Raw genomic sequence first — 12,420 nt, forward strand, 5'->3', positions numbered from 1 at the left:
TCTGGTCACCAGGCACAGCCCATCCTTGAATCTGTCCAGATGTATATAACTCTCCAGGTAAAGAGTCAATGGCCTGAAAAAACACCAACATTAAATTTTTAATTTAATTAAAAAACAAAACATAAAACAGGACCACAGATATTGAAGGTTGTGCTGCTGATTATCAGTCACATCACATACAAAAAGTCTCCTGGTGCTCACAATATTCACATGACCACATTCCACTCAGGAAGGAAGTCTTCTGCCTTCTTAGGTAGAAAATAATGCACTTCTAAAAGACTAGAGAATGCAGAGTCCCTGTAAAAGATGCTTATCATTGAAAGGAAGTGTGCAGACCGTGAGCCATGCATGCACGTGTGAGAGAAATAATTACTTTTTGTACAATAAAAGTGATTGTGCAAGAAGGCCCTTAATGTAAAAAGAGTTTTTTAATAAAATAAAAAGGAAATGGTGACTCTGGCGCCAGTCATTCACACAGCTGCCTGTGAATAAGACCTACTGGGAATGAATGGGACTTGCACACAGCTAATGATGTACAGGATTGCTGTCCTGGAACTATACTCTGTACCAGGGGTCTGCAACCCGCGGCTCCGGAGCCGCATGTGGCTCTTTTACACCTTTGCCGCGGCTCCGGGACGGATACTAGCAAGGAGGCGCATTGTGCGCCCCGACACTCCCCACTGTGGCGGGCGCTGTACTGGCTGTGACGTCACCTTCCCGCCCGCTGTCAGATCGCGGCTCCAGAGATATATTTGTTTTAAATGTCGCAATGGTTTTGCGGCTCCCAGAATTTTTTTTCCTTCGGAAACGGGTCCAAGTGGCTCTTTTTGTCTTAAAGGTTGCAGACCCCTGCTCTGTACAATATAGACTGAACACTCATGGGGTGTGGGGAGAAGAAATTTGTCATAAGTAAAAAGGACAAAAGAAGGTAGATGTTTGCAGATGTGCTACCACTGAGCTACAACCCTTCCCTAAAGGAGGACCATCCTAGTACTATACTTTGTGAGGAGATGCTTTCTTGCTGCAAGAGTATACAGTAGTGAAAGCCCTGCTCAGGGGAGCTACTGCCCTGGCTGGTCATCCACCAGTGATGCAGCTTCTGTCCTCAACCCTCCACTGCAAAACGAAGAGGCCTCTTAGTCCAGAGTCAACTAATGCATGTGGTGATGCCAGCTTTATGAATTCAGGCCTGAGAATTCTCAGCATTCTTTGAATACTCCTGTTATCCCTCTCCTTTCCTAGCTGCAGAGCTCAGTTTCTTTGCTTGTGTGTCTTGTGGTGACATTGGATTTCACCCAGACTGAAATTCAATTTTGAGGACGCTGGGTTTTTGTTGTTGTTGTTGTTATTACAGGAATCAGCCTCCAGTGACCAAATCAGACCCTGGTATCTGTTTTGCTATCCTTTGACTAAATATGAAATCTGCATTGTCTAGCTCTCTCTCTCTCTCCCCCCCCCCCGCCCCCCACCGGATCCCTGCACCACTGCCACTTCCCCAGGTCTCCCTTATGATTAAGCCTTTGCTCTCTTAGACCATTGTGCGAGTTAATTACTTAAATAACAAAATTGCTGGGCTCCCAGTCAAAAAAAGACTTTGGAATCATTGCCAACAGCTTGTCTGAAGCCTCATCTGCAAAACGGTTTCTGCTGTGTCAGGACTGGGATCCCAAATGACAGTGATGATATTGTAAAGTGAATGATTGGGACACGCTGCTCTCTTAGGCATCCATGTTATCCAACTACCCCTAGGAAGATGCAGTAGAAAATCAGGATAGTTTTTTTGGGGGGGGGAGAATGGAAATGGGGCAAACCCCCCCCAAAAAACCCTACAACTCTCTCCCTGTATGGATAGAATGTGTAGCAGCTCTCTCGGTAATGTTCTTCTATGATGCAGGAAAGAATGTGGTGCATGTTTTTGCAAAGACCTATTTGTCTCATTCATATTTCTACATTTTTGGAAGTATATGATTTTAAAAGCACATCAAAAGCACACTGGCCCAGTTTGGCTCCTCCGTTCATGAGTCTCAGGCTTGCAAGGTCTGCTTCCCCCCACTTTCTTCAGTGGAAAAGTGGAAGTGTCTAAAGTTTCCTTTTACATCTGAACTTGGGGAAACTCTGGTTAGGTTAAACTCTGGTTATCAAATATGTTAGGTTCATAAACTAAGGACTGATGCAGACTTGTTTGAAGATAGTTTAAACCAGGGATTGGGATCCTGTGGTCCTCCAATTGTTGTTGGTACTTCAACTCCCATCAAGCTAAAGCCAGCCTAGCTAATGGCCAAAGATGATGGAAGAGCACAGGTCCCCCACCCTTAGTTTAAATTAAGCATAGTTTCTCTGAGTTCAGATGGCACAGGGAATTATGTTTAGTTTTACAGCATAATCTTCCAGTTTCCTCCTTGTGCCCATGCCAGAGAAGGAGGCAGAGGGTGTGGTGTGCAAGCATGAGGACTGTGTAGGTTGATGCACATAATGCCAAACCATAGTTTAGCATTTACATCCAAAAAGGCCCAGTGTGTAAGTCTCCTTACTTATGGGAGACTTTGGCTACAATCCTGTACACTTTTACCTGGAAGTACCATCAAACTCAATGGGACAGAATTCTGATTAGACAACAACATCTTAACACAAATAAAAGAATAAAAGAGCAGAAATGTTTGAAGCATAAAACCATTGCCATCTGAGTTTAAAAGGCCTGGTGGGGGAGAAATAGTTGCCTGGTGCTGAAAAGAAATATGTAGTTGCAGCAACAAGGACAACCTTCTCTTTCAGTCACCACCTCTAATGGCAGGGGCACTTGGGGGTGGCCCTCCAAGAATTCCCTCAGTGTAGACAAATGTGTGCACATGTGTGCATTTGTGTGAGTGCCACTCAGTGCCATTGGGCATCAGGCAATGCATTTTTTTTCAGAGACTAAGCTAGAAACATAAAACACTCTCTTCTACCAAGTCAGATTATTTGTCTTTCTGGCTTAGTATTGTCAACCATGGTTAGCAGTAGCTCCCTTATGGCAGCGAGGAAGAACCACTAATCTGCAAATCAGATACGGTCTGTGAAAATGGTCCATGCCTGGCAACTTGGCTCATGAACATGGTAGGCTGTCTTCAAGCTGCACGGCTACTTCTAATTTGGCCCTGTCTCTCTTTGCCAGGGTCAGGGTCGGCACCTGGCATCCTTTAGTAGCTGCCAGGGCCACAAAAGGGACCCACCACTGGTGCCTGCTCTGCAACCTCTTATTAAAAACCCTAAATACCCAACCTGGCACACCAGGTAGCCCCAGCCAGGTGAATACAGGCACAACTCAAATTCCCAGACTATCTCTGTCATAGTGTAGTGTAGCTCCAGGACACTGCAAGAAATTAAAATGGTGTTTGGGCCAAGCTGCTTGGAAATATTAGAGAGGCAGCTGACTGATTCTGGTAAGCCTGCCACAGCCTACCAACAGAGGGCTTGCCAAAGAGCACATTGCCCAGGGCCCTCTAAAATCTGGCACTGGCCAGAGCACAGCGAGGTGGCTGCCTCAAGCAGTTGAGTCTGGGGTCTTGTGAAAGGGCAGCAAATTGATAGCAATTTAATTTCACTGTTGTTGTATTTGCTGAGGCACTTATGGGATTTATGGTCACCTGTGTCAGAAGAATGCAGCCAACCTTAATGGCCTTGAGTAGGGGAGAGGGGTGCCATTAGCTGTTCCTCCTCAGGCAGCAGAACATATTGGACTGGTCCTGCAGCTGGCCTTGTTCTCTTCCATCCTTGATATGCTTCTCTTACCAGTGGAGGCTGCTTCGATCTCAATGACCCATCAGTCTCAACCTGCCCTCAGCTGGACCCTCCCTGTCTGCTTTCTTCCTCACAGCCAGTCTAGTAAGCAGTCTTGCCTGTCAGCTTCCTCTCCCTTAGTCTCCGTGCTGCCCTTACATAACTCAGTAGAGAAGACAAAGGAGACAAAACTAGAATCAGTTTGCTCTGCCTGTCATTGGTTCTGTTGCCCCCTACTGTCAGGCTCCCTGTCTTCCACCCTACCAGTCCCAATGGGCACTGGGCACTGCAGATTTGCTTCCTTCTCTCCTCATCAGAAACAGGACACATCTTTAAATAAGATGGTTTAATGGCCTGGCAGCTGTGTTAAGCCCCCTTATTGGTGGGTGCAGGGGAGATCTCGGCCTATGGTTCCCCTCATGCGTATGCACAGGGGGTGGGGGAAAGCTTAAAGGAGCTGCTCCCCTCCTCCCCGTTCCCAGTTGAAGGCAGAGGACGGCTGTGCGTCCTTGGTCAGAGCGCAAAATTAAATTAGTTGGGCCTGAGCTCTCTGGAGACAATAAAGCAAATGGGCCAGTGCTGGAAGAAGAGGGGGAGGGGTTCTTGAGCAAGGGCTGTGTGAGGCCTTGCTGGCAATTCCTGATTAAAGTGCCTGGCAGAGTAATTAGCCAAGTGTTCCTGAGGCGAGGCCAGGCCTAGGCCACAACTTTGTCAAGAGCAATGTCAGCTTCTGCATTCCTAGTTCCAATGCACCAGGTTGCAGCAGATGGGAAAGGAACAGGACCTCCTCTTAACCCGCTTGGTTTAATAGTTCTGGAAAGGCATTGGTGCAATAAATAGTCAGGGAGAACTGGCACCTCTCTGAAGGAAATAAGAGGCAAGCTTGTCACCTGTGTATGTTGTTGCATTGAAATGAATGCAGAAAGTGAAGTTGTCCATTGCCTGGCACTGAGGTCAAGCTGGACTGCCATCTGGCATGTTTCAAACCAGGCCGCCTGTAGTTTCTCTTCCTCCCTCCCTCTTGTTTGGTTCCTAGGCAGATTTTATTCACCATTCATTCACTCTGCGAGGGGTTTGGCAACTTAACATCTGTGAGGAGAGTGATGGTGATGAGGTCTTTGGTAGCAGGGTCATTCAGAAGATGCAGGGATGGGCTAGCATCCGGATTTGTGGTAGCCTCAACATAATTTGGGCCCTCTGGACACTATTGGCCATCATAAGGATACCCTGCTCTGAATGACAAGAGGCATTTGAGAGCATTGTGGCTCCACTTCAGCTTCTTAGGCTGCTGCATGTTGGGAGTTCACCACATTTCTAAGCTGAAGTGTTCTAGGCAGCAGCCAATGACCAGTTTCTTTACTGGAAACATCATGAATTTTCTAGTTGGTGCCACTAGAGCTTTGACTTGAGCAGCTGTTCAAGATGCAACACTCGGAAGAGGAGCAAATGCTGAATCCAACATGAAGGATAACCTAGGACTCAGGCATTGTGGTAGTTGCAAGGCGTATTGTGCAACTGGACTTCAGGTGGCTATGGAATAGGAAATAATATGTCGTCCCAAAGGAGGAAATGAATCACATAAAAAGAAACAGAAAGAAGACAAAAGAGGACATAGATCTGCATAAATCTGCAGGTGCTAATTTATACATATAGATGCCATTTTGCAAATCATTTATATAATTTAAATTGAAATACAATGCATCTCACTACAGCAGGGAAGACTGTGACCAGGTGATCTAGCAGATGGTAGTGAGAAGAAACTAATACAAACAGGAATACCTGATTATATCCTGACCTGGCCTCAGTTATCTATGCTCTAATAACCTCTGGGCTAGACTACTGCAATGCATTGTATACAGAGCTGCATTTGAAGATTGTTCAGAAACCAATGTTAGTTCAGAAAATGGCTACAAGACTCAGTGTGACATATTATGCCAATGCTGCACTGCCTACGCTTATCCATTGTGCTCTGTAGTATGTAGGGTAGGGAAAATGCACATTGTAATGAGGCAAGAAGTGGGTATACTGTAGCTTTACTACATGTTAAAGAGGGAAGGGAGGAACTGGATACTGAGTTGCTATTTTGGGGAACAGGCCTATACTGCTTCCTATAAGATGCCATTCCACCCTGATAAAAAAACCTGAGCAGGTCAATGCCTGCTGCTGCAGGCAGAGGTCATGGATGTCTGTAGACAGAAGCTTAGTATTCTGCACACTTTGGCTTGGAGGGAAAGATCCAGGTCAGACCCAGTAGCAGTGCAGTGCCAAAGCTCCTCTCTGTGCCAGTAGGTGGCCTGCGGGTTTTTGTGCTGTGCTTGCATTCCCTGGCAATGTAATCAGTAGAGCTGATCGCAACAGCTCAGCTTAACACCTAGCACTGAATTGCTTAAGGGATGCGAGCAGTGTGTGAGTCTTACATGGGCCATACAAATGAATTATCCAAACGTGGACCCCTGTCTTTGTTCATCTGCAAGAAATGGGCTCTTGACAAGAGAGAATTAGACTTGAGGCTGGCCTAGCCCAGGAGCTCCTTTATGAGAGCTGCCCTATCCTTTGTTGTTATGCTGTGCTGAATACATCTGGTGGAACACAGTGGCTAAGAGGCTGAACAGTGAACTAGTAAATTATTAAGGCTATCAGTGGATTATTAAGGCTATCAATAGTTACTAGCCATGATGGTCACGTCAGAAGCAGTATGCATCTGAATACTAGTTGCTGGGGAGCACAAGTGGGGAGACTGCTGTTGTGCTTCAGTCCTGGTTGCAGGCTTCCCATAGGCGTCTAGTTGGCCACTGTGAGGAGAGGACACTAGACTAGATGTAAATCCCCTAGTCTGTTCCTCATCTCTATGTTGAACCTGCCCAAAGCGGCCAATATTCATTCAGCCCACTCACCCAGCATCCTCAAGGTGGGAGATGGCAATAATATTGCTGACCTATCTTGCAAAGCTGTGATGACTGAGATAATGCACACAAAATAGATTGAACTCTCTAAAGTGCTACACAAATGCTAAGCATCTGAAAGTGCAAAATGCAATGGGCAGTTGCAAGCCTACCTTTAAGCAGGAGCGGGAGGGGTAACCTGCTGCCCTTAGCCTAACTGCATTCTGATTGGCCAGTGTCATGAACTGGCAGGACGGCAGGGAGGAGGAAGAGGATCGTGGTGAGGGGTATAGCCATGACTGGGGCACACCGGGGCAGGCTGGGGATGGAGAAGGAGAGGTTGGTGTGGAAAGTACTCATGGGGTGATGGAGGGTGGTGAGGGGATGGAGGTCAGTGCACAGGAACCAGAGCAGCAGGACCCATCACCAGAGGAGCTCCTGTCTTCCCAAACATGGCAGGCTCAGAGGTGTAAGGAGCAGCAGGAGGTATGCTGTAGGAGGCTGAGGCAGGCAAGGGCCCACAGCCCAGCTCATTAGCTGCCCAGGTGGGGCTCACTAGCTCTGGTGATTCCTCAGCTGGAGTAGACTCAGAACAGGTGAGGGTCACAGGGAAGCAGAGCTGAGCTGCTGTGTCTGCTTAGCTTCCAACGTTGGTTGGACCATGGCTTGGATGGTCCAGGGAGCTCTTTGGGGCTATGCCTGTGTGGGACTGACCTCCAGGTGCCCTGACCTCCAGATTGGCTGCAAAGGAGTTGTTGGCCTGCTGGAATGTTTGCTAGCCACCGCTGTGGGATTGTGCACTCCAGTGGGACTTGCCGCCAGGTACTCCATGGTTCAGGACAGGCAGGGACACACTTAGGGGTTGGGTAGGTTGGCTCCTGGCAAAGGTGCAGGCCCAGAGGAGTGCAAAAATTGTGTCTCTACACCCTGGCCCAGAGCAGTTAGGAAAATAGTTTCAGGCAAGAAATGCACCCCATTCTCTGCTAGGTTGCTGGGAGACGATCCTTCCCACTCGTAACTGAATGCTTTTACGCCTGCTCTTCCTCCAAATTGGCAAGAGCAGTCTTCATATAGGGCAGGTGGGAGTTGGAGTCCAACATCTGGAAGACCACAGGTTCTACCGCTTTAAGGGGCCATGAGACTCTCAGTAGTTTTTGCTGCAACAGATTAACACAACTACTCTTTTGGAAATAATTCCTATTTTAAAACAACTCCTTGCACTTAAAACAACTAAGTGACATCACAACTGAACCAGCCAATCCTAATCTTTCTCAACTGAGATTGCCAGGATCAAGTAATTTTCAAACTTAGACTACAATCCTATCATCACTTACCTGGGATTAAGCCCATTTGAACTCAATGGGGGTTAATTCTGAGTAGCCCTTATAGGATTGTGTTGTTAATTTCTAAGAGACAGATCTTACTTTTCACATTTAGGTAGGTATCACAGAATGACCTAAGGCAATGGCGTACATAATGTCAGCAGAGTAGGTCTGCCAGGGCTCACATATGGGGAAAGCTATGAACTATTTAGTGAGAAGAAACAGTCCAGTAATTAGACTATTGTTTTCTTTGGCCAGGAAGAAACAGTAAACCAAGCAGGCCTTTGTACAACAAGGGACGTGACCAGACAGGAAATGGGCAATTTGCATGAGACAAGCTAGGCCAGGGGGAAAAAAAGACTACTGGGGAATGCAGATTTATATACAAACTCAGATGCAGCTTTTGGTGGTCATCCAACATGGAGATTCCTGAGACAAGAGAAAAACAGGAACAAAATTCCAAAATGTCATCTAATCTATGCCCACATTACCAGTACACTTGGGCTAAAACAAAAAATACAAGGCCATGGTGAATAAAACTAGTAGTCCATTCAACCAAGTTTGTTTTGAACCTAATAAACAGGTTCCTTGCTTGCAGGTTTCCCATAGGCATGTGGTTGGCCATTGTGAGAACACGATGCTGGACTAGATGGGGCACTGGTGTAACCCAGTAGACTCTTCTTAGACAAGTTGGCATTAACACTTGTTGACTGTCCTCTGGAACAGTCCAGTTAGCAAAGCTTGGTGGGTCCTATCTTATACCTGTTGTCCCATCCATTCTTCTGTGACTGGTAGGAGACTGGTGCTTCCAAGGACTGTACACTGGTGAATTCCTCACAGTTCTCTTTCCCTACTAACCAGCAGAGTCTGTCAGTCCTGTGTTTTGCTGCAAGGTTAACTTGCAGCTGTGAACCAACAGTTCAACTTGCACTGCTGTTAATAGGCATTAGGTTCTGGCGAGGTTTATAAGCCAGTATTGCAGCATGCTGCCTGGGACCTAGAGATCATTACAGTGAAATATAATAATAATAATAATAATAATAATAATAATAATAATAATAATAATAATAATAAATTTATATACTGCCCTATACCTGGAGGTCTCAGGGTGGTTCAGGGAATAAAATCAAAGTATAAAACCACAAAATACATAATCAAAATAAAAGCAACAACCCAGTAACCCCCCCCAAAACCCCACATTTTAAAAGGGCATAGGATGTCAATTAAATCAACCAAAGGCCTGGTTAAAAAGGAATGTTTTTCCCTGGCACCTAAAGGTATAATGAAGGCACCAGGCGAACTTCCCTGGGCAGAGCATTCCACAGACAGGGAGCCACTGCAGAGAAGGCCCATTCTCATGTTGCCACCCTCCAGATCTCTCAAGGAGACACATGAAGAAGGGCCTCAGAAGATGATCTCAGGGTCCAGGTAGGTTATTATGGAAAGAGGCGGTCCTTGAGGTATGGCAGTCCTGGTAGAGCATCTGCTTTTCATGTACAGCATCCCAGGTTTGATACCTGGCATTTTTGAATAGGTTGGGAAAGACTCCTGCATAAAACTTGAGAGGGCCATTGCCAGACAGTGCAGATGGACCAATTGTTTGAAACCATATAAGGAAGCTTCCTATGTTTCATCAGCCAACATTTTTATGGCATCCAACATTAGTTTAATTTTAAAGGATGACTGGGTGACTCTTAAAAGCAACTTGACTTTTGGGAATCCTGCTGACAGAAGTTTAGTCTTGATAGGTTATATGGCTTCCAACTGGAGGGCTGTTTGGAATGTGGGTTAGGATCAAGAGGCAAATCTACTGAATCTGGTAGTTTTGGTCTCGGCAAAGACATTGGCAGAACACAAGTCCCCTTTTCTTGTTGAGGGGACACAGTTGGGACTTGGCCTACATTTAACTGAGGTTGTTGTTGTTGTTGTTGTTGTTGTTTTACTTCTGTGTCTTTGGTCCAATCCATGCCATATTTTCCTTCGTTGGCAGTGAAGACTTAAATTAGCATCTACTGAAGGAACCTTGTCACGGGCTATCACTGACCTTGTCCATCATGGTGCAAAATAGCTCTTTTTTTTCCTGGAACGGTACATCCTAACTGATGCATGTCCTATTCCTGCTGAGGTGCCCTGGTTTTTGTGCCAAACACCATCACAGCAAGTATTTGATGACATCAGGTCCTCTTAATTGAGTCTGTGCCCTGTGATGCTGCCAGGGCAGGATTTGGGGGCAGAAGTCCAGGGCCTCACTTGGCAGAAAGAGCAGGAGGGGCTCCCAAATGCAACAGGACTGGCTTGCCACATTTTGATGTAAGTGACAGTACTGTCAAAAAGGGGACCCATGTATGATCACTGAATCCAATCACATTCTCTCATCACTTACCTGCACTACCGAGTCTGTGCCTTTCTTCTGTAGCCTTGTCTCTCTTTTCCCCAACTCTTCCCCCTCACCATCTATTCCTTGTCTGCATGGCTTTTCTGCTGCCCAGACGTGCCTCAGAACCAACTGAGATTAGAAGGGACCTCCTTTTTGGGATGCTTCCAAACTGTGAGCCAGTGAGCCAGTTGGATTCAGATAAGCTTCCAGCCAGCAGCAAATCAACATGTGCCCAAAAGCCAGCATTGTTTCTCATCCTTGGTTAGAGTGTGAGTGCATGAGGAATGCTGGGCTGAAAGCTTATACAGCCCGTTTGGTGGTTCATTGAAAATTCAGATACATTATTGGTTCAGAATGAGGCAGCGTGGTTCTTGAAAGAAGAACTGGATGTAGCCAATAGGGAGCAGGCTGCATCTGTGCCTGCATTAGCAACAAGTTGCTTGAAATCTCCTTGTGATGACCAGTTTAACCTGCAACATCCTTGTGTAGTTTGAGGCTTTAAGCCATTTTCAGATATCCAATGTGGATCCAGTGTGTGCTGCTGACTCTCAACTTTTGTGGATCCCTTGCCCTGCCCATCTGGGTGGGACCCAGGAGAAGGAAGGAACAATGTTGGGTGTAGAGTCCCTGCATTCCTGTTCTGCTATACCCTTCTATAGCACTGTTGCCACAGAGCATGCTTTGTGTTGGTGCAGCCTGCTTTGATGTACCCTGGTTGTATGTGTGCATTTGCACACTGCCTTGAGCCTGCAGCCTTGGCGTAAGTGTGCAGCTTTAGCATGGCAGCCACTCTTATTGGCCCTCTCCTCCAAATTTCTCAACTGAGATGTCCCACATTTTACTTCATTTTTTTTAAGCCTTACACCACTGACTTTGCAGAGTTCCACCTGCTCCTGCGTCCTTGCCTCTTCACGCACACGCGTCCAACTCTGATGGCCCTCAAAACCAGGACTCGACGGGTTGAACTGACAAGCCGTTCCCCCTCCCTTTCCCAGCGCCCCTCAACGACGCTCCTCATACATCAAGGCTAAACGCGTGCATCTATGTGTATGCACAGATCCCACTTACTTCTAATTGATACAGGATCACGAGTGCCATTTACGCAGCTCTTCAGAGTGATATGTTGCTAACTGGTTAATTAAGCATGGCAAACCTAGAGACCGGATTGTGGCAACGAACTGGGGAGGTCAGGAGAAGGAAATCACGTACCCATCGAAGAGGGGCGCATTACTAAGGGGGCGGGGATGTCGATCAGCCATCGATGGAGATGTTTGATGCGCGGCGGGGGGGGGGGGGGAGAGAAGAGAGGGAAGACGCTGCGCTTTAATCTTCCACGAGCAGAACATTTGGGGATGGGATCGAGACCCAGGGCTGGTGTTCCCCTCCCTTAAAAATCCCTCCGTCGTTGAAGCTCCCACGGCGAAGGGGGAGGCGTCGATTATCGATTGGGAGCAAGAGGTGAAGGCTGAGCGACTCGCAGGATCGATTAGGGTTAACGCCGCGGGGAGGGGGAGGGACCGCTGGCCAGCCCTCGACGCAGGCCAGGCCAGGGCAGCGCTGTCCTTCGCGGTCCGCTTGGGCGTGAGGGCAGGTTCGGGTCGCGGATGCGGCACGTGCGTCTCCGCCCTCCCCCCCGTCGCCACCCCCCGGCAGCGCGCGGCCCGAACTCGGAGCGCTCCCCGGCGGCTTGGAGGGAGCTGATCGAGGCAGCGCCGCGTCGCCCTGCGCCCCTACGCGCACTGCGGGGCTGGAGAGTCCGCGCTACCGTTTGCCGCTGCCGGAGAGGCGCGCGAGCTGCCGGGCGCGGGGGGGGGGGGGCGGGAGGTGAGAAGGAGGAGGGAGAGGAGGAGGGGGGCGGTGTCGCCGCCACCGCCGCCAGCGCTCAGCAGGTCGGGAAGCCGCGTGCGGCGGGTCAGTGCTGCGAGGGGAATCCATCCGGCCGGCACCGCCGCCCCGCAGGGTCCTCGCCCCTCTTTTTGCCTCCCGCCGCCGGCGCCGCGGCGCGCAGGGCTCTGCAGAGACTGCGATCGACGAAGCAAGGGGGACGCGACGCGCCTGCACCAACCCCGGCTGTCACTCGTCT

The 12,420-nt window shown here is 48.2% G+C and overlaps 1 protein-coding gene across 11 annotated transcripts in view; it reads left to right on the forward strand.

The window, feature by feature from the left end:
• Nucleotides 1-12,420, forward strand: part of TNS1 (tensin 1) — a 323,516-nt gene that overhangs the window by 20,908 nt on the left and 290,188 nt on the right. The gene's annotated exons all lie outside the window — the stretch shown is intronic.

The sequence above is a fragment of the Podarcis melisellensis genome (genome assembly GCF_964234715.1).
Source record: "Podarcis melisellensis genome assembly, chromosome: 1".
NCBI lineage: Eukaryota > Metazoa > Chordata > Lepidosauria > Squamata > Lacertidae > Podarcis > Podarcis melisellensis.